At 42.6% G+C, this 23,791-nt stretch overlaps 1 protein-coding gene across 1 annotated transcript in view; it reads left to right on the plus strand.

The window, feature by feature from the left end:
* The first annotated feature begins 6,335 nt into the window (after positions 1–6,335).
* BTK (Bruton tyrosine kinase) overlaps positions 6,336–23,791 on the plus strand; it is a 289,004-nt gene continuing 271,548 nt past the window's right edge. The window contains exon 1 of the mRNA XM_073573073.1: positions 6,336–6,443. The gene's annotated coding sequence lies outside the window, so the exon portion shown is untranslated. The remainder of the gene's footprint in view (positions 6,444–23,791) is intronic.

Raw genomic sequence — 23,791 nt, forward strand, 5'->3', positions numbered from 1 at the left:
TGGCAAAGGCAGACAAGGAGAAAACAGCATTTACCACCCCAATGGGTCTCTGTGAGTTTAACTATATGCCATTCAGGCTCTGCACCGCCCCAGGGACATCCCAACGGCTAATGGAGTGCTGGCTCGGACACAAGAACTTCGAGACAGTCCTGTTATCCTCGGATGATGTCATTGTTTTCTCAAAGACGTATGAAGACCACCTGAAGCACCTGGCTGAAGTGTTTGAAGCCTTGTCCAACTTTGGCCTGAAGGTGAAGCCTTCCAAGTGCCACCTCCTGAAGCCCAAGGTACAGTACTTCGGACATGTAGTGAGTGCAGAACGTGTGGCACCGGATCCTGACAAAGTCACAGTCATCCGGGACTGGCCGAAGCCCAGCAACCTCCATGAGGTACACCAATTCCTCGGGTTGGTAGGCTACTACCGAAGGTTTATCAAGGGCTTCACTGAAATAGCCACTCCTATGCAAAATCTTCTGGTGGGGCAGTCCAAGAAAGCCAAACAGAAAAGTTCCTCATTTGAATGGACTGAGGAGTTGGAGAGGTCCTTCACCCGACTGAAGATGGCTCTCACAGGAGATGAAGTTCTGGCCTACCCAGATTATGACCAACCGTTTGTTCTGTATACTGATGCCAGCAACGTGGGAGTGGGAGCAGTACTGTCACAGGTACAGAACGGCAAAGGAAGAGTGATCTCCTACGCCAGCAGGAAGCTTCGTCCCACTGAAAGGAACTCTGACAACTACAGTTGCTTCAAGCTGGAGTTCCTGGCCATAGTCTGGGCTGTGACTGAAAGATTCAAGCATTACCTAGCCTCAGCCAAGTTTACCATCTTCACGGATAACAACCCGTTGACTCACTTGGAGACTGCAAAACTAGGCGCACTGGAGCAGCGATGGATGGCTCGACTGTCTAACTATGAATTTACCATCAAGTACCGAGCAGGGCACAAGAATGCCAATGCTGATGCGCTGTCCAGAATGCCTAATCTGCCTGATGCAGGAGAAGACCCTGAGACACTTGAAGAAATTGAGTTACCTCCCTTCCACCGGCCAATTGCGGCCCAACGTGCCCAAGGAGAGAGAAACAGACGGTCTGGCTTGAAAGAGGCCACCCTAAATCCATTGCCTCATCATGACTGGGCAGAAACGCAGGATAGCGACCACCCAGTCCGCCTGGGGAAGGAGCTACTGTCACAAGCTGACTCACGCCCAGAGTCGGATGCTCCTGAAGAAACCCAGCAGTTGTGGAAGGAAAGAGGCCGGCTGTTCATTTATGAAGGAAAGCTGTGTCAGAGGAGTATCAATGCCCGCACTCATGAGCTGGTTTGGCAGGTGGTAGTCCCAAAGAGAGAAGCATCAATGGTCTTGGAAGCATACTACAATGGAGCTGGACACTTCGGATGGAAGAAGTTGGAGGCCTTGCTCCGAGAGAGATTCTACTGGGCTGGTATGAGGAAAGCTATTGAAAATTGGTGCCGGGAGTGTGTGACAATGTAACCTGCGCAGAAGGGACCGTAACAGCCAGCGAGCTCCTTTGCAGCCAATAATAACCAAACAACCACTTGAGTTGGTTGCCCTGGACCATGTGAAGCTGGTCCCAAGCCGTTCAGGCTACATTTATGCTCTTACCATCGTTGACCACTTCTCAAGATTCTTGGTAGTTGTGCCTGTCAAGGATCAAACAGCCAGGACAGGAACCAGAGCATTCCAACAGCACTTTTGTAGACCACACAGATACCCTGAGCGAGTGCTTACAGATCAAGGTCCAGCCTTTGAGGCGGAAGTGTTCCAGGAATTCTGTAACTTGTACGGTTGCAAGAAGATCAGGACAACACCGTACCATCCACAGACCAATGGTATGTGTGAAAAGATGAACCAGGTGGTGATCGACCTACTGAAGACCTTGCCCTTGGAAGAGAGGAATCTGTGGCCAGAAAATTTGCCAGATCTGGTAGACCTCTACAACCACATTCCTGTGAATTTCACCAACTGCACTCCAGCCTACCTAATGAAAGCAAGGCCTGGGAAGCTGCCTATTGATTTGGATATGGGAGTCCTGACACCTGAAGTAACGTCACCAGATGCTGACTGGGACACAGAGAGGCAGCAACAGTACAGAAGAGTACAAGAGTGTGTGGAAAAGAGTCTAGCTCAGGCAAGACAAAAACAAGAGAGGAACTACAATCAGCATGCCCCTGCAGTTCCCTTGTCACCATGAGAACAAGTCCTAAAGAGGAAAAGAAGGATGCATAAGTTGGATGACCAATGGGAAGCTGAACCCTACACCATTCTACCCTCAATCTTTGACAATATCAAGGTGTGCCTTATTAGTAAGGATGTAGGAGAAACCTCAGCAGCAATATCAAGGGATCATTTGAAATTATGCCCTGACCAGTTAAAGGAAAGAATGGAAGAACAAAGTAACATCCAACCCATAGAAGAAGAAAAGGTCAGCACTATACTGGGAGAATTCCCTGCAAATTGGACTAAAGTAAATGATGCCATAGTGGTGCCAGTGTTGACATTTCCTCAACTGGTAGTGCAAGAAGAAGTGACTCAAGAAAATCCTGAAAATCAGGAAAATCAGGCAGCAGATGCCACACCAGCAGTGGAGCCAGAGAACCCTCACCCTGCAAGTGGTGAATCTGTCATGCCCACAGTGAGTAGAAGTGGTCCTAGGAAATCTAGTATCCCTGTGCTATGCAGAACCACCAGTAGTGTATCCAGTGCATCACACACTACACCAGTAGTTAGCATCAGGCAACCAGTAAGATCCTCAACCACGCCAGTGTTGCGTAGATCTACCTGTACTACTCAAGGTATACCACCCATTAGATTCCGCATATGAATAAGTTAAAGCAATGTAAGTGTTAACATGTATATATGTAACTGTTCAAATTTTGTGCCTACAGATATTCTGTAAGAAATTTCCTTTTTGTGTTTTCCCGTTTGTGTTATAGACATTTTGGCCACTGGACTAGGTGTGGTCACTAACTTTGTACATAGTTCACCATTTGCCCAGGAAAGGACCATGGACGTTGATGCCTGGACTTATCATCACAGGACTATTTTTGGAGCTTTTGTTTTTTGTAATTTTTCATTTTTCTAAATCTTGTACATTTATATTTGTTTATTTGTTTATATGTTGTGTATGTTTTTCATCAGCCCAGGAGTGCTGAATTGCACTAGGGGGAATGTGGCACCCCCAGGAGTATGGTCGCCACACTGGCATTGCCTTCCTCCTGGGAGGGTGATGTCAGACTTGGAAACAATGAAGGGTCTCTCTGACAGTTAACCATGTCATGCAACACAGTTCCCACTCCAGGCCAGCAGAGGGAGCTCTGAACCAGAATTAGGGGAGTAGTGCTCTCTGTGGGCCAGGAAGGGAAATTAGTTAGTAGTGTGAGGAGAGCAACGAGTGTAGACGTGTGGACAGAAGCTGGAGGTTGAGCTGAGGATAGAGAGCTCCCTCCCATTGATAGCGCATGATCTGGAGTCTGGTCTCCACGGTTGTAAGGATACTGAAGGTCCTGCAACAGAAACCAGAGGAGTAGGAAGATGTAAATGCTGTATTCCCACCTAAGACTCAGAGGCACAACAGCGAAGGGTGAGCCAAGAGAGATAGAAGGCTACAGCTGTCTGCCATACGAGGTAGATCCAAAAGGGAAGAAGAAGGTAGGAACTTCAGTGTAACACTGTACTGCATGTACCTCAAGTAAGCACTAGAGAGGAGACTACACAACCCATCTGACAGAGAGATTCCTAAGTTGCTTCCAGGCTAATCAGCTCCTGTGCCATCTGTAACCTGGACCCTGGACTGCACTTACAAGTAAAGGTAAAGAAACTACATTCCGCTGTGTCCTTGCCTTCTTCCTACAACTTCTTCAGCACTGCTACATCTCTGTGCCAGACTCTGCACCCTCTTCCCCAACACCTATCTACACTGCCCTGGGACCAACAGCCCTACCTGTGGAGGGCTACAACATCCTTGCTGAACTACACCATCTGTCCCAGAGGATCTGTCTGCAGCGTCGGCTTAACACCTTCATTGCCTAACACCTTAGGTGGCGACACGAATCACTCATAAACTTTATTTCACCACTCAAACCCCTTTTTACATGGGCGCCCAGGGCCACGGACCGGGTCACCGCTGCTGTGACACCTTCCTCTGAGAGAGACCGGCCCGGTACCAGGTACCCCACAGCCCTGGGAGGGCGACCCACATATGTCTCCGTGTGGTTCACACAGACACAAAGTCACTGTAAAATCATGAAAAATATTCAGGGTTGAGAGTCCTCAGTAGTTGATACCTTTTAATGGCTAACTGAAAAGATGGTAACACATTGCAAGCTTTCGAGACTACTCAGGTCTCTTCATCAGGCTAGGCTAATACAAAATCTGAAGTCTTTTTGAATCAGGTTTACCATCCAAGAACAATTGAAAACCAAATTACAAGAGCCACCAGATTGTCAAGGAATCACCTGCTACATTACAAAGCTAAAGAAGAAAATAACCGGGTGCCTCTAGAAGTCACCTACAACCCAAATCTGGAGGTGCTAAGGGGAGATGCACGGAAATTACAACCTTTACTACAAAAAGATGCCCGATTAAAATCCATTTTTCCAGACCCCCCACTGCTGTGTTTTAGGCAGCCCCCAAATCTAAGAAGCATCATTGTCAGAAGCTCCCTGTCCTCTCCAACAGCTGCAGGAACCCTTCCTTGCAACCAGAAAAAATGTAAAACCTGTCCATTTATAATGACCACGGACAAGATAAAGATCACCAACTCACATGAGGACTACAAGATCCCAGGTACTTTCAGCTGCATCACATCTAATGTGGTGTACTTAATTATTTGTACTAAATGTCCAACTGGGGGTCTGTATGTGGGGGAGACCGGGCAAAAGCTTAGAACAAGGATGAATGCTCATCGGCACACAATAAGAGAAAAAAGAATGGATCTACCTGTGGCAAAACATTTCTGTATCCCTGATCACAGCAACGTGGATATGAAATTACTGGTATTGAAAGGTAACTTCACATCTCAGAGAGAGAGAGACATGTTTGGGAGCATAAATTTATGACGACCTTTGACACTCTCAGTGCTGGAATGAATGTGTCGCATGGATTTACGGTATGTCTTTTTACATCAATTAAGGAATTTCCTTTTAAAACCTTGTGGGGGCTTCACAACACAGAACTAGACCCCAATCAGAGGACCATAAAACATCCGGACTCCTTATCTATGAACTGGTCCAATGTTTATATTTATGTTTCTCCCTCTCCCATATTGATAGTTCTGCTTCACGTCACTTGTCTTATCTATTGCATTTTTTCTGTGTTGTATTGTGCATAAATATGTGACTCTTCAGATTTTGTATTAGTCTATGCCTGATGAAGAGACCTGAGTAGTCTCGAAAGCTTGCAATGTGTTACCATCTTTTCAGTTAGCCATTAAAAGGTATCAACCACTGAGGACTCTCAATTCTGAATATTTTTCTATCTACTGGCTAGCACGGTACAAAGATATGCATCTTTCCTGTAAAATCATGGACATTTGTGCAGCCCCATCGATTATAATGGGTATGGTTGGTATCCATAAAAGAACAGATGTTACATGTACTTGTGAAGAGGGCCTAAGGTGGTCTGGCAGCATTATAGTACTATTTACCTGCAGATTAACCCTATATCTGCAAATAGTAGTGACAGATTTCTTTTAACACACTGATTAACAAAAAAGCTGTGAAACTCTCTATTACGACTCATTGAATTACTACCTGGTCCAGGCTTGCGAGCATGGGAAAACAGCTTTGTTACACACGCATCACATAAGTCATTTTCAATGGCCGTGCACCTAAATGTGAACACTAACCAATTGCATAACATTAGAAATGACACCAAGTGATAAGGATTTATCTTACTCCATCTCCAAGTTCAGGAACTTTTACCAGAACTTCCTGCCTAGAGTAACAGTATAATGGAAAGAAGCATCCCAATAGAAACAATATTTATAATAAATACGTACAACGAGTGGCCATGTCATAATCTAAACCCAAACCAGGGGGATTTCTCAACGTTCTTTCCCTTACACTTAATCAAAAGGAATATTATGCTGCTTCATGTAGAATGACATGTGAAATGATTATTTTGTAATGAAACCTATAGATAATGCAGAATATTAGCAGCACAGAATAACTAGTCATGTACAGTAATAAACTGAGGGTGCCACTTTAGTCTCATTTGTGCAGTAATCAAAAATGTGCTAGCTCCTGACACAGGAAACTAAAAAGAGGAACTGGGAGTATTGTGAAAAAAAACCAGAAGAATAAAAAGCTACTCAATCTAGAGCATGTTTTCCTTCATCTGCTTCATCAGAAGTGTTTGTTTCAGCGGGGTACAACAATTCCTAACTGCAGGCGGGCACACAGAGATCCCAAGTGACCTGTAAGTACAAGCTCACTCCTTATTGTGGTGTTTATTGTTCTAGTTATTGTTATTTTATTTAAGCATATAAGTAAGATTGATCTCAAATTATTGAATGCTTTCATGAAATGTTAGTATTAGTTTATTGATGGCAGTTGAAAATAGACAATTCATAATTAGCTAGATTTTATAACTGTGCAACGTGTATGTGTGTCTCTGTGTGTGTCTGTGTGTGTGTCTGTGTGTGTCTGTGTGTGTCTGTGTGTGTGTCTGTTTGTGTCTGTGTGTGTCTGTGTGTGTCTGTGTGTGCGTTTGTTTGTGTCTGTGTGTGTATCTGTGTGTGTCTGTGTGTGTCTGTGTGTGTGTCTATGTTTGTGTGTCTCTGTGTATTTGTGTGCATGTGAGTGTCTGTGTTATGTGTGTCGTGTGGCTGTGTGTGTGTCTGTGTGTATGTGTGTGTATCTGTGTGTGTGTCTGTGTGTGTCTTTGTGTGTCTGGGTGTGTCTGTCTTTGAGTGTGTCTGTGTGTCTGTCTGTGTGTATGTGTGTCTGTGTCTGTGTTTGTGTGTGTGTATCTGTGTGTGTGTCTTTGTGTGTATGTGTGTGTCTGTGTGTGTCTGTGTGTTTGTGTGTGTCTGTCTTTGAGTGTGTCTGTGTGTATGTGTGTATCTGTGTGTGTGTCTGTGTGTGTCTTTGTGTGTATGTGTGTGTCTGTCTGTGTGTCTATGTGTGTCTTTGTGTGTATGTGTGTGTATGTGTGTGTCTGTCTTTGAGTGTGTCTGTGTGTGTATGTGTGTGTGTCTGTGTGTATTTGTGTGCATGTGTGTATCTGTATGTATGTATGTGTGTGTGTCTGTGTGTGTGTGTATGTGTGTGTGTTTGTGTCTTTGTGTGTGTGTGTGTCTGTCTGTCTTTGAGTGTGTCTGTGTGTCTGTCTGTGTGTATGTGTGTCTGTGTCTGTCTTTGTGTGTGTGTATCTGTGTGTGTGTCTGTGTGTGTCTTTGTGTGTATGTGTGTGTCTGTGTGTTTGTGTGTGTCTGTCTTTGAGTGTGTCTGTGTGTATGTGTGTATCTGTGTGTGTGTCTGTGTGTGTCTTTGTGTGTATGTGTGTGTCTGTCTGTGTGTCTATGTGTGTCTTTGTGTGTATGTGTGTGTCTGTCTTTGAGTGTGTCTGTGTGTCTGTGTGTGTATGTGTGTGTGTCTGTGTGTATTTGTGTGCATGTGTGTATCTGTATGTATTTATGTGTGTGTGTCTGTGTGTGTGTGTATGTGTGTGTGTGTGTGTGTGTGTTTGTGTCTTTGTGTGTGTGTCTGTCTGTCTTTGAGTGTGTCTGTGTGTGTCTGTGTGTGTGTCTGTGTCAAAGCGGATGTTGGGAGTATCTCCCTTTTTCTTCCTTTTTTATTGCATAAAACTTTTTTTCATTATTATTATTGCACATAAAACTTACCATTGCAGCAAATACTTTCATTCTGCACTACCTCCCTCTCTAGAGATACACACTAGCCGTTGGTTCTGCTGAAGGTTGCTATTGGTATCTGCACAGTTTCCCATGCACGCTCATCAATGGCATATTCCCATCTTGCACATTTATCTAGTAAGCTCGCATGGCAACTTAAAAAAAACCATAGAAATTGTGGTCACCTCTCCCCTGACAGCGACACAACTGAGCCTTTTTCCTTAGGGATGGGACCTCATACTTTTATATTATGTAGCCGTGGTGTTACGTGAAGTTCATGGACCCCAAAGCAAAATCTCAAACAGAACCTCCAACTATTTCAGGTTTTTAATTAGTATCAGTCTTTTCACATGGGTCAAAGGACCTTTTGCCCCAAGCCATGCCCCTGAGACTTTTACAACCTCTGTCCCTATTATAGTTCCACCCCTGTTCTGTGGATATCTCATGATGTTTAGGATTGGGATAATCCTTTAATATATCCTGTAGAAGTGTCAGACTGCAGCTTATTTCCCTCCTCCAGTTGAATAAAGATGTAATTGACCATCATCTCCTGTGGGTGATCAGCCCTATAATATTTTTCTTGAAGGGAAGAAAAAAATCTGAGATGATTTATACAATCTGGATCCTTCTGCAGACAAAAGGTTCAGCCGATGCGCAGAACAGCAGGGCTCTGCTCCCTGCATGGACAGTAATGATGGATTAATACAGTTAAAATCTTCTCCACCCTTTAATTTCAATAGAAGAAATTATTAAATCAAGGAAATTTTATCCTTAATCATTTTTAGCGCAACTTGCAGTTATGGTAATCTTTTACAATTTTTGTGGTTATCCACGGGCCCCACCACACTGTGGTGTGACAGATTTACTGTCATATATTCCTTATATTGGTGTCAATTCTAGTGTAAATTTAGTGGTGATCTTTGACAGCACAGATTTAATTGGGGTCCTATAAATGACCCAAAGATGTCAAAATAAGAGGCGTCAGTGTTGAGCTGGAGAACATTCCAAAATTATTATTCTTGGGGTCCAACATCAGGCAGCGACAATGAAATAATACAAGACAGCAAAAAAAATGCAACAGAAAGCACAGAAGACAGCACTGGTAATCTTAGGACAAAGCTTGTATTTTTCATTAATTTTAGGGTTTATGCCCACCACCAATTTTCTTGTACAAGAGGGATCTGTGGTTATAACACATAGTACTCTTACCTATGATATTCTATGGGGATATGCACCTGTCCAATTTTTCTTGCTGTGACCGAGTGGTCCACAGAAATAATCTAAGACATGTTCAATTTTAATCCAAGGGTCAGATCAAAATTGACAATGCAAGTCTAGGGTTCTTGAAAATCGGACTGTACTGTCGATTTTCTTTTCCTTTTTTGTTGTTATTTGCTATATGCTATTTAATGCCTATTTGTGGGTTCTCTAGTTTTAAATTTTTTCCGTACCTGTACAAGGTTCTTTACTTCCCATTCCCTTTCCTCCCTTCCTACCTTCCTTCCCTTACCCTGTTTAATGACTGAAAACCAATAAAATTATTTGAAAAGAAAATCGGACTGTACTCGTATGACATCCGATTTTCACGGACCAACGTGATGGAGAAGATGGAGGAACTTTTTTTTTCACTCCACGTCCTAGAAAAACTGATGACACTGAGCAAAGAGTGTGGAGATATCGGTGGTGTGAACATACCCTTACAGTCATATACGGGTGCATCACACAAAATTAGAATATAATCAAAAAGTTAATTTATTTCAGTTCTTCAATACAAAAAGTAAAACTCATATATTATACAGTATAGAGTCATTACAAACAGAGTGATCTATTTCAAGTGTTTACTTCTGTTAATGTTGATGATTATGGCTTACAAGCCAATGAAAACCCAAAAGTCATTATCTCAGTAAATTAGAATACTTTATAACACCAGCTTGAAAAAATTATTTTAAAATCTGAAATGTTGGCCTACTGAAATGTATATTCAGTAAATGCACCGAATACTTGGTCGGAGCACCTTTTGCATCAAATGCGGCGTGGCATGGAGGCGATCAGCCTATGGCACTGCTGAGATGTTATAGAAGCCCAGTTTTCTTTAATAGCAGCCTTCAGTTTGTCTGCATTGTTGGGTCTTGTGTCTTTCATCTGCTTCTTGACAATACCCCATAGATTCTCTCTGGGGTTAAGGTCAGTTGCATTTGCAGGCCAATCAAGCACAGTGATACTGTTGTTTTTAAACCAGTGTGGAGAGGTGCCAAATCCTGCTGGAGAATGAAATTTCCATCTCCAATAGGCTTGTTGGTAGAGGGAAGCATGACATGCTCTAAAATTTCCAGGTAGATGTCTGCACTGACTTTGGTTTTCATAAACCAAACACCAACACCAGCAGATGACATGGCTCCCAAAACCATCATTGATTGTGGATATTTCATACTAGACCTTGAAAATCAAGGTCCCAGAGTCTGGAGGAAGAGTGGAGAGACAGATAGTCCAGGCTGCTTGAGGTCTAGTGTGAAGTTTCCACAATCAGTGATGACCCTATCACTATTATTTCAATACCCAATGCACCAAGAACACTGTCTGAAGCATATTCATACCAACCTGAGGTCATCATAGGAGCAATCCATCACATTGGAATGTTTGCTTCTGACTGTATCCTGGCTCTAACAGGTACCCCTAATATGTTGGGTACTGGGGTAATGGTGAGGTGGGTGGGTTAGGCAAAGTTCACACAAGCGATTAAAAAATTGTCTGAGCTTCATCCACAAAAACTCAGACTATTTTCATCGATATTGTCCATATGCAATCCGTGTGCCATCCATGTGTGCGTTTGCTACATCCATTTTAAAATATATTGGATCAAATACAGTTTCCTATATAAATAATTGCAATGTATCCTAAAATTCTGTTGCTATACACAGGGGCGGACACTGACAGATTGGGGCCCCTGTGCAAGAAATGTGTCTGGGCCCCCCTCCCTGGCCATCACGCCGCTCATGATTAGGACAATCTGGCCACAGGACCTCCGGAGCCTTGGCCCTGAGCAACAGGCCAGATTGCCCTACTATCATCGCCCTGCAAGCAGAGGTGTACATAGCAATCACAAGGCCCCATAGCACAAGTTCAATTTGGGCCCCCCCCACCTCTAAAAATATATATATTTATATTTCTTTGGAGATATAAATCTCTGTTAAGATTCCGTTCTGCTGAGCCTAGCCATGTATATATTATAACATATGTCTGGTATCTATATCATCTGATATCTGATAAAGGGTTATTCCCCCAATAAATCAAGTTATCCCCAATCCTGATTATAAGGGAAAACTTACTGACTTTTGGGGGACTGACCACTGAGACCCCCAGCAATCCTGAGAACAGAACTCTGAAGCTCAGCTATGAATGGATTGGAGGGTGCATGCTTGACTTCTGCTCTATTCAATGGAAATAGCCAAGCGCAGCTCTCAGCAGCTGTATAGATAATGGAGAAAGCAGAGGCCCAGCATACACAACCCAGTCCCATTCAGGACAAGACTGCAGACCCCTGTTCTCAAAATCTCTGTGGGGCTCGGCCGCTCTATAGATAATGGAGAAAAGAAAGGCCGAGCATGCACAACTCTGCTCTATTCAGGACAAGACTGCAGACCCCTGATCTAAAAATCTCTGGGGGCTCAGCAGCTCTATAGATAATGGAGATAGCAGAGGCCGAGCATGCACAACTCTACATCCAGGATGACACTGCAGACCCCTGTTCTCATAATCTCTGGGGGCTCAGCAGCTCTATGGATAATGGTACTGAGTAGAGGCTCAGCATGTTCCACTCAACTCCATTCAGTGCGAGACTGCAGACTCCTGTTCTCCGAATTTCTGGGTGGCTCAGCAGCTCTATAGATAATGATGAGAACAGAGGCCGAGCATGCACAACTCTGCTCCATCCAGGATGAGACTGCAGACCCCTGTTCTCAGAATCTCTGGGGGCTCAGCAGCTCTATAAATAATGGAGAGAGCAGAGGCCAAGCTTGCACAACTCTGCTCCATCTACAATGAGACTGCAGATCCTTGTTCTCAGAATCTCTGGGTGCTCAGCTGCTCTATGGATAATGGAGAGAGCAGAGGCCAAGCATGCACTACTCTGCTCCATTCAGGATGAGACTACAGACCCCTTTTCTCATAATCCCTTCAGGGCTCAGCAGCTCTATAGATAATGGCGAGAGCAGAGGCCGAGCATGCATAAATTTGCGGAATTCAGGACGAGACAGCAGACCCCTGTTCTCATAATCTCTGAGGCTCAGTTGCTCTATAGATAATGGAGAGAGCAGAGCCCAAGCATGCAAAACTCAGCTCCATCCACAACGAGACTGCAGACCCCTGTTCTCAGAATCTCTGGCGGCACAGCAGCGCTATAGATAATGGAGAGAGCAGAGGCCGAACATACACAACTCGGCTCCATCCAGGACGAGACTGAAGACCCCTGTTCTCAGAATCTCTGGGTGGGTACAGTGGTTTTATCCTATGGATCGGAAATAACTTGATTATTTGGTGATACATTTAAAGAGCCTGGTTGATTTTCCTATTCTTTACAATTACAGTATCATACATGCATGAACCAAAAACAAATATGTCCACGCATACTGTACATACACACACAAACACACGCACACACACACACACACACACACACACACACAGCTCTGGAAAAAATTGAGACCACTGCAACATTTTCAGTTTGTCTGATTTTTCTCTTTATAGGTATATTTTTGAGTAAAATGTAAATTGGTCTTTTATTCTATAAACTACTGACAACATGTCTCCGAATTTCCAAGCACTAAATTTTGAATTTATTTTCAGAAAATGAGAAATGGTCAAAATAACAAAAGAAATGCAGAGCTTGCAGACCTCAAATAATGCTAAGAAAACAAGTTCATAATCATTTAGAAACAATACTAATGTTTTACCTCAGGAAGAGTTCAGAAATCAATATTTTGTGTAATAACCATGATTTTTAATCACAGCTTTCATGCGTCTTGGCATGCTTTCCACCAGTCTTTCACACTGCTTTTGGGTGACCTTATGTCACTCCTGGTACAAAAATTTAAGCAGTTCTTCTTTGTTTGATGGCTTGTTGTGACTATCCATCTTCCTCTTGATTACATTCCAGAGGTTTTCAATGGGGTTCAGGTCTGGAGATTGGGCTGGCCATGACAGTGATTTGATGTGGTGGTCATTCATCCACACATTGACCTAGCTGTGTGGCATGGTGCATTGTCCTGCTGGAAAAAACAGTCCTCAGAGTTGGAGAGCATTGCCTGAGCAGAAGGAATCAACTGTTTATCTAGGATAACCTTGTATGCGGCTTTATTCATATGTCCTTCACCATAAATTAACCTGCCCAATTCCAACCTTGCTGAAGCATCCCCAGATCATCACTGATCCTCCACCAAATTTCACAGTGGGTGCAAGTGTAGGGTCGGTGGGCCGGGCTGGGGGGGGTCGTCCCTCTGTATACCGTGCAGTAACGTACAGACACAAGCTGGAGGCAAGATTTCGGGTGCAACAGGTCCAAGTTTATTTCCCGCCATCCGACTGACGATCCTGACAACACACCGCCAATTCTCTTCACGGCCCTCCGTGTCCAGGCCCCGTTACACACACACCGTACTTATCACCAGGGACGTAAATACACGTACCGTCCCTTTCTGCTTAACGACGTTCCTGTCAGCTCGGTCACTGTGGCCGCCTTAGTCCCCTACACCAACAGTAATTTTTCTGGTCATGTATCGTCTTCAACTCGGTATGTGTTTCTCCGGGGTCTCGGCTGTACTGCGGTACTTCATGCCAGGACCACCCCCCTGACTTCCTTTCTCCTCAGTCCCCCTGGTTGGGTTTTCCTCACAGTGCGTCAACTGTCACAGTCTCCTCGTCACTTGAGCTCCCCCTGGGGACTGGAACTTTCTGGAATCCTCCTGTCAAATTTATATCTTTCCCGGTTCCCTCTAACTCCGCCCCCCATGACCAACGGTTTCTTAAGCCCTAAGCTGATGTCAAGTCCTATGCTCACACTCCTCCCTGCCCTCTAATGGTCAACCCAAGGTACTTCATGTCCACTACACTTTCTTAGCTCTTTACCCACTGTAATAACTGACACCTGTCTAAACTGTGCAAGCCTTCCTTTCTCTATTCTGACAAGTCCGTCCATCAGGTCACCTTCCCTACACAAGACACTGTGACTTGTATGCCTCTCCAGGTCTCCGTCTAACCATTAGATGACCAGGTGTTGGGCAAAGTTTAAAATTAGACTCATCAGAGAAGATTACCTTACTCCAGTCCTCTATTGTCCAATCCTTATGGTCTTTGGCAAACTTAAGCCTGGCTCTCCTTTGCTTCTCATTGATGAAAGGCTTTTTTCTAGCTTTACATGACTTGAGCCCCGCCTCTAGGTGCCTGTTAAGAACTGTTCTTGCCTTGCACTTCACAGCTGCCATTTGCCATTCCTTTTGTAGGTCACTTGGATGTCATCCTGGGGTTGTTCAGTGACATTCGAAAAAAATGATGGTCATCCCGGCCAGTGGAGAGTCATTTTCGCCCTCTGCCAGTCTGTAGCTTTGTTGTACCCAATTTCTGCTGCTTGACCTCGTTGTAATGGACTGCCATCTTAGAAATGTTAAGGATGGAGGCAACATGATGCTCACTGTATCCCTCTGCTGGTAAAGCTAGAATTGAGCCCTTCTTTTCAACTCCTTTGGCATGGTTAAAAGTTATTTTTTCATTCCTATTACTTTTGGGATATTACTAGCACTTGTTTTGCCATCCAGCTTGTCCTACTGCAAGCGGATTGTGAACACCACAGCAGGGTTTTTTATATACTTTCCTTCATTAAATAAGATTTGGTTCAGGTGATCACCTAATCAGAAGCACATTAAGTAGAATGAGGTGTACACCGGTTGAAATTCAACTGACACTGTAATGGAATGGCTGTCACACATATAGAAAAGCTGATTTTTATAAAACTGTGCAATGGTCTCTTAATTTTTGCCACAGCTGTATATACATAAATACATGCGCTAAGATGCATATGCTCATGTACACATAGATACACGCATGCATACGTACATACACACAGAGACACACACATACATATAAACACATGGAGAAACACAAACACACGCATACATACACACATACATACATACACACACATGCATAAACACATGCACACATATGTATAAACATACACACATTCACAGACAGACACATAAAGCCAGCTTCAGGTCTTCGTGGGCCCCAGGCGAAAGAGTCTCAGTGGGCCCTCCCTTTAACACATACCACAATTCATTGTGCACAGATACAGCAGACAAGTATAGGTATAGTAGAATGCCAAGATTTCACTTCTTACATTACATGAGTGATATCTATTGTAAATTCTACAATAACATACAGCAGAGAGGATTCAGGTCATCTAGGGTCCACAGGTTTCAGGGTTTCAGTACCTCTAGCATTAAAGGTAAACCGGATATTGATAAATGTTCCCCACCAGTAGATACTGCCCTCAGCAGTGTACTCTTTACAAAAGTCAATTTCCTCCTATATATTCCTTCATGCAGTATTATGGGCACCGCATTGTGCTTCATACAGTATTATCGGCACGACACAGTCCTCCATACAGTATTATGGCACCACATAGTCCTCCATACAGTATTGTTGGCCCCATATATTGCTCCATAGAGTAGTATGGGCACCACACAGTGCTTCATACAGTATTATGGGCACCACATAGTCCTCCATACAGTATTGTGGGCCCTATATATTGCTCCATACAGTATTATGGGCACCACATAGTGTTCCATACAGTACAATGGGACCCATACATTGCTCTATACAGTATAATGAGCCACATATATATTCTGGGTGTTTTTTATTTACAATATGACTATGGGGTTTGTAATGGGGGCATCTTATAGATGCCTCTCCATTACTAACCCCTGGGCTTGGTGTCAGCTGCCACTACAAAGTTGACACCATGCCCAACCCCATTAACCCACTTGCCACCGCACCAGGGCAAGTGGGAAAAGCGGAGGCTAAGCGCCAGCATTGGAGTATCTTATGGATGCACCATTTCTGGGGTGGCTGAGAGCTGTTTTTAATCTTAGAGGAGCACAATTTTCTTGGCCCCTTTCTAGCCTATTAATATCAGCCTGCAGCTGTCTGCCTAGCTTTTGCTGGTTATTACAGTGCCTTGCGAAAGTATTCGGCCCCCTGGAACTTTTCAACCTTTTCCCACATATCATGCTTCAAACATATATATACCACATGTAAATTTTTGGTGAAGAATCAACAACATGTGGAATACAATTGTGAAGTTGAATGAAATTTATTGGTTATTTTAAATTTTTGTGGAAATTCAAAAAATAAAAAGTGGGGCGTGCAATATTATTCGGCCCCTTTACTTTCAGTGCAGCAAACTCACTCCAGAAGTTCATTGTGGATCTCTGAATGATCCAATGTTGTCCTATATGACTAATGATCATAAATATAATCCACCTGTGTGTAATCAAGTCTCTGTATAAATGCACCTGCTCTGTGGTAGTCTCAGGGTTCTGTTTGAAGCACAGAGAGCATCATGAAGACCAAGGAACACAACAGGCAGGTCCGTATATCTGTTTTGGAGACGTTTAAAGCCGGATTTGGATACAAAATTAATTACAAAACTTTAAACATCCCAAGGAGCACTGTGCAATCGATCATATTGAAATACAAGGAGTATCATACCACTGCAAATCTACCAAGACCCGGCCGTCTCTCTAAACTTTCATCTCAAACAAGGAGAAGACAGATCAGAGATGCAGCCAAGAGGCCCATGATCACTCTGGATGAACTGCAGAGATCTACAACTGAGGTAGTTCAGTCTGTCCATAGGACAGCAATCAGTCGTACACTGCACAAATCTGGCCTTTATGGAAGAGTGGCAAGAAGAAAGCCATTTCTCAAAGATATCCATAAAAAGTGTTGTTTAAAGTTTGCAACAAGCCACCTGGGAGACACACCAAACATGTGGAAGAAGGTGCTCTGGTTAGATGAAACCAAAATCAAACTTTTTGGCAAAAATGCCAAATGATATGTTTGGCGTAAAGGCAACACAGCTCATCACCCTGAACACACCATCCCCACTGTCAAACATGGTGGTGGCAGCATCATGGTTTGGGCCTGCTTTTCTACAGCAGGGACAGGGAAGATGGTTAAATTTAATGGGAAGATGGATGGAGCCAAATACAGAACCATTCTTAAAGAAAACCTGTTGGAGTCTGTAAAAGACCTGAGACTGGGACGGAGATTTGTCTTCCAACAAGACAATGATCCCAAACATAAAGCAAAATCTACAATGGAATGGTTCACAAATAAACGTATCCAGGTGTTAGACTGGCCAAGTGAAAATCCAGACCTAAATCCAATCGAGAATTTGTGGAAAGAGCTGAAAACTGCTGTTCAAAAACGATCTTCATCCAACCTCACTGAGCTCGAGCTGTTTGCCAAGGAGGAATGGGCAAGAATTTCAGTCTCTCAACGTACAAAACTGATAGAGACATACCCCAAGAGACTTGCAGCTGTAATCGCAGCAAAAGGTGGCGCAACAAACTATTAAGGGGCCGAATAATATTGCACACCCCACTTTTCAGTTTTAGACTTTCCACAAAAATTTAAAATAACCAATAAATTTCATTCAACTTCATGATTGTGTCCCACTTGTTGTTGATTCTTCACCAAAAATTTACATTTGGTATCTTTATGTTTGAAGCATGATATGTGGGAAAAGGTTGAAAAGTTCCAGGGGGCCGAATACTTTCGTAAGGCACTGTAATTATAGGTGGACCCTATGTAATTTTTGGGGGGTCCACCATTTTAATAACCAAGAAAAGGCTTAGTATACAGCTGTGAGCTGATATTAATAGCCTTGAAAGCTCCATGTTTTTTACGCCCCTACCAGGCTATAAACATCAGCCCCCAGCTGTCCACTTTCTCTCTTCTGGTTAACAAAGTTTTGGGGGATCTCACACAATTGTTTTCTGTAATTTATTGATTTATTTATTAAATACATGTTCACTTTCATTGGAGAGTCTCTTCCAATATATGAGGACAATCGCAGCATGCTGCGATTTTTTTTTCTCAGTCTGATCTGGGCTGAGAAAAAAAATTGCAGTTGAGCAGGGAATCATAGAATAACATTAATCAGAGTGCAATCTGATTTTTTTTATCAGATTGCACTTGTCCGTTTTCTTGCAAATGAGTATGAGTCCTAAATATGGAGAAAACTGGTGCATGCTGCAAACAAAATTTTCACATTCAGTCCTTGTAAAAAGAAAACAATCATCTGAACAGCCCAGTGGAATAACATTGTTCCAAGTGCTGTCAATTATTTTCAAGGATAACACTAGGACCGAAAATACAGTCGTGTGAACGTAGCCTATGGGTGACAAAAAGAAAGTAACGGAAATATGACTGTCAGACCTTTCCTTTACTGAATTATTTAATAAAGTTGAAAAGAGTTGAAAAAAATTAAAAAAAAACTTTAATAAAAAACATTTCAATGTCATTTTTGTTTGACCATTTTATTAAAGAAGTAGATTCCATGATGTTATTATCTAGTTCATTGAATCTGGTGACGTCCAAATAGCAAAACCTGCAAAAATAGAGAAACGTCATAAAAAGAATGAGAGTAATAAGGGTTTCGGACAACTGTATGAAAAATTATGTTGTTCATTTAAAAAACTTAGGTGCTTTTGCCATAACTCCCAACTATCACCATCCCGCAGGACTGTCCAGATTTGATGGAGTAGTCCCGCTGTCCCTGTATCAGGATCCTGACAGCGCCGGCGTACAGCCTCCGCTGAGCAGGGTCTCACCCACACTGTAGGGACCCCGGAGACAGGAACAGTTGGAAAGAACAGATGCACAGGACCTGAACGCTGAAGTTTTAGCAAGCAGGCACAGGACCTACGGTCATGTGACTGCAAGGAGGCGGGGCTTAGCGTCCTGCTTTCACAGATAGTAGAAAACTCAGAGTCGGGCAAAACAGAGGTCACACACAGTACGGGCAAACGAGGCACAGGAGGGATAAACAGACAGGTGGTCAGACAAAGCCAAAGGTCATACACAAGAGGGCGATGCGGTACCAAGGGGACGAGCAGAGAGAAGTTGAGTCACAAGCAGAGAGTCATACACGAGAGGTAGCGCAGTACAAGAGGGACAGGCAGAACTCGTAACAGGGACAGAACCGGATCAAAACCAATTAAGCAAGCAAGATATAAGGCACAAGGCACACGTACACACAAGGTCAACTAACTCAGCCGAGGGCAGGAATATAACTGACACCGGACCTAGGTCCAGTGAGCATTAAATAGCCACCCTCTGCCAGAGAGAGGCAGAAACAATTAACCCCCTGTCTGACCAGGATGGGCCAAAGCGAAACCCCGTCCTAGATCATGACACCCTGGAAGTCAGAGTCATCTCCTGACTTCTACTCACTCTGTGTGATATCTTCTTTTGTCTTTGTTGCTCCGCAGTTACTCCTCCTAAGAAGGCCGAATAGGCATCTCTCTGCTCTCCACACACTTACGTTCAATAAAATAATTATTTTTTTCTTGAAATCCAGGCTCACTAACAACATTCATCATTGTAGACAGTAGCAGAAGCTATGAGCCACAGCCTGCACTTGTAAGCACAGGAGCATTTTGTATACTTGAAGCTACTATAATTTCAAGCTGTGAACCCACAGGCAGATTATACTGGTACATAGAGAAACATCTGCACGTAGCAGTGTATTTATGGCTGAAGTAGCTCAGTTGGGAGAGCATTAGACTAAAGGTCCCTGGTTCAATCCTGGGTTATGGCAACATCCTTTTTTTAGGGACTCAATAGCGAAGGGGTCTGTTCCACAGGACCGGCGCCTAGCAAATGTGGTACCAATATTCAAAAAGGGCTCTAAAAGTGAATCTGGAAATTATAGGCCAGTAAGTCTAACCTTTAGTGATGAGCGAGTATACTCGTTGCTCAGGTGATTTCCGAGTATATTGTAAGGCTCGGAGATTTAACTTCTGTTGCCGTATCTGCATGATTTGTGGCTGCTAGACAGGCTGAATACATGAGGGGATTGCCTAACAAACAGGCATACCACACACGTATTCAGCATGTCTAGCAGCCACAAATCATGCAGCTGAGGCTATGAAAACTAAATCTCCGAGCATTACAAAATACTCGGACACTCGAGCATGCTCTGGGAAACCCGCGCAACGAGTATACTCGCTCATCACTACTAACCTCTATTGTTGGTAAAATATTTGAAGAGTTTCTGAGGGATGTTATTCTGGATTATCTCATTGAGAATAACTGTTTAACTCCTTATCAGCATGGGTTTATAAGGAATCGTTCCTGTCAAACCAATCTAATCAGTTTTTATGAGGTAAGCTATAGACTGGACCAAGGTGAGCCATTGGAAGGGGTATATCTTGATTTTTCCAAAGCGTTTGATACTGTGCCACACAAGAGGTTGGTACACAAAATAAGAATGCTGGGTCTGGGGGAAAATGTGTGTAAATGGGTAAGTAACTGGCTTAGTGATAGAAAGCAGAGGGTGGTTATAAATGGTATATTCTCTAACTGGGTTGCTATGACCAGTCGTGTACCGCGGGGGTCAGTGTTGGGACCTATTCTCTTCAACATATTTATTAACGATCTGGTAGAAGGTTTACACAGTAAAATATCGATATTTGCAGATGATACAAAACTATGTAAAGCAGTCAATACAAGAGAAGATAGTATTCTGCTACAGATGGATCTGGATAAGTTGGAAACTTGGGCCGAAAGGTGGCAGATGCAGTTTAACAATGATAAATTTAAGGTTACACACATGGGAAGAAGGAATCAATATCACCATTACACTCTGAACGGGAAACCACTGGGTAATCTGGCATGGAGAAGGACTTGGGGATCCTAGTTAATGATAAACTTACCAGTAGCAGCAAGTGCCAGGCAGCGGCAGCCAAGGCAAACAGGATCATGGGGTGCATTAAAAGAGGTCTGGATACACATGATGAGAGCATAATACTGCCTCTGTACAAATCCCTGGTTAAACCACACATGGAGTACTGTGTACAGTTTTGGGCACGGTGCTCAGGGAGGATATAATGGAACTAGATCTAGTACAAAGGAGGGCAACAAAATTAATAAAAGGGGATGGGGGAACTACAATACCCAGAGAGATTTGCAAAATTAGGATTATTTAGTCTAGAATAAAGACGACTGAGGGGCGATCTAATAACCATGTATAAGTATATAAGGGGGCAATACAAATATCTCTCCAAGGATCTGTTTATACCAAGGAAGGTGACGGTCACAAGGGGGCATTCTCTGCGTCTGGAGGAGAGAAGGTTTTTCCACCAACTTAGAAGATGATTCTTTACTGTCAGGGCAGTGAGAATCTGAAATTCCTTGCCTCAGGAAATGGTGATGGCGAACTCAGTCGAGGGGTTCAAGAGAGGCCTGAATGTCTTCCTGGAGCGTAACAATATTGTATCTTACAGTTATTAAGTTCTTTAGAAGGACGTAGATCTGGGGATTTATTTTGACAGAATATAGGCTGAACTGGATGGACAAATGTCATATTTCGGCCTTGCTAACTATGTTACTATGTGATTTCTATGTCTCTTTATTCTAGAGGGAAAATAAAATTCAGATTTTTTTCTTCCAAGAAAATATTAACTAATAATGAAAAACAATTAGAACAATGTATTTTTAATGCATCATTTTAAAAATAATAAACATCACAAATCAGCAAATAATAGACATATTTTTGCCCCTGTAATCGTAATGACCCACACAATACAGTGAAAAATGGTGTTATTGATTTGTGTTCTCCATTAAACTCATAAAAAGTGTAGCAAATTGTAGTGCTGAGGCATTGCGTAAATGCTGTAAGGTTTTTCCTACTATGTTTTTTTCTGCACATTATCTGCAGGCATCCACACCCCATGATGCAATAAAAATCTTCTATGATTATTGCATTTTTGCTGCCATTTTTATGTGTTTTCCCCCTTATTTGATGCGTTTTTGGTGCAGATCAAAACAGCGTTTTTAATGCTATTTTAGCAGTACAGAAAAGCTTTGATTCTACACTTAAAAATGCAAGAACATTTTTTTCAGGCTACACATTGGTTGTAGAGAAGAAACAGGGACTGTAGGAAGGACACCTGTCGTGTGACCAAAATTCGCTAGGTGCCGCTGCTTTATCAAAGCAAAATAAAAATCAATGGGGTTGCATTGTGACCCTGAGGGTACGACAAGAGAGACCATGACAAGCGAGGTGCAAAAAATCCAACTGCATTGTATTTTTTGCAACTTTCAATACTTAGCCAACTTTGCTCGCGAGACAGGTGTCTCGACCAAAGTCGATGTGTAGCCTTAGCCTTACATTTAGAAGGCTTTAGATCAAGGCCAACATATGAAATAGCAGTCTTGTTGAACTTCTCCTACTGTAAGTGCAGCTATTAATTACAATTTTGACCATTGTCACATAAGGTTTTAATTCTGCAATGCTTCAACATATCAAACTGATTCTGAGATTGTTATTTTTCTTACATATTGTACTTCATGATAGTGGTAAAATTTGTTCGATATAACTTGCGTTTATTTCTGAAAATATTGGAAATTTGGCGAAACTTTTGAAAATTTTACAATTTTCAAATTTTTAGTCTTTATGCCCTTAAACCACACAAAATAGTTTATAAATGACATTTCTCACATGTCTCACATGTCTACTTTACATCAGCACAATTTTTGAAACATAATGTATTTTTTTGTTACAAAGTTAGAAGGGTTTAAAGTTGATCAGCAATTTCTCATCTTTCCATAAAATGTACAAAACCATTTTTTAGGGACCACATCACAATTGAAGTGACTTTGAGGGACCTATATGACAGAAAATACCCAAAAGTGACACTATCCTAAATACTGCAACCATCTAGGTACTCAAAACCACATTCAAGGAGCTAATTAACCCTATAGGTGCTTCACAATAATTAATGGAATGTGAAAGGAAAAAATGAATATTTAACTTTTTCCCACAAAAATGTTACTTTAGCACCATATTTTTCATTTGCAAAAGGGTAACAGAAGAAAATGCACCATTTTTCTCCTGAGTGCGCTAATACCACATTTGTGGAGGAAAACTGCTGTTTAGGCTAACGACAGGGCTTGGAAGGGAAGGAGCGCCATTCTACATTTGGAATACAAAATTGGCTTGAATCAATAGCCGATCCCATGTTGCGTTTAGAGAGCTCCTGAGGTGCCTACACATTAGAAATCCCTCACAAATGACTCCATTTTGGAAACTAGACCTCTCAAGGACTTTATCTAGATGTGTGGTGAACACTTTGAACCCTCAGGGACTTTTTCGTCTCGTTTGGAGACTCCCTGAAGTGCCTAAACAGTGGAAACTCCCCACAAATGACCCCATTTTGGAAAATAGACCCCTTATGGACTTTATCTAGATGTGTGGTGAGCACCTTGGAACCTCAGAGGTTTCACAGAGTTTTATAATGTTGAGCCGTGAAAATTAAAAAAAACATTTTTTCCTCAAAAATTTTAGTTTAAGTTTAATTTTTTTATTTTCACAAGGGTTGCAAGAAAAAATGGTCCACAAAATTTGTTGTGAAATTTCTTCTGAGTATGCTGATACCACATATGTGGAGGAAAACTATTGTTTGGTTGCACGGCAGAGCTTGGAAAGGAAGGAGTCCAGGTTAATTTTTGTAATACAAAATTGGTTTGAATCAATAGCCGACACCATATTGCGCTTGGAGAGCCCCTGAGGTGCCTAAATAGTAGAAATCCCTCACAAATGACCCAATTTTGGAAACTAGACCCCTCAAGG

The sequence above is a fragment of the Dendrobates tinctorius genome, unplaced genomic scaffold (assembly GCF_039654945.1).
Source record: "Dendrobates tinctorius isolate UK_male_01 unplaced genomic scaffold, ASM3965494v1 ptg000034l, whole genome shotgun sequence".
Classification (NCBI taxonomy): Eukaryota; Metazoa; Chordata; class Amphibia; order Anura; family Dendrobatidae; genus Dendrobates; species Dendrobates tinctorius.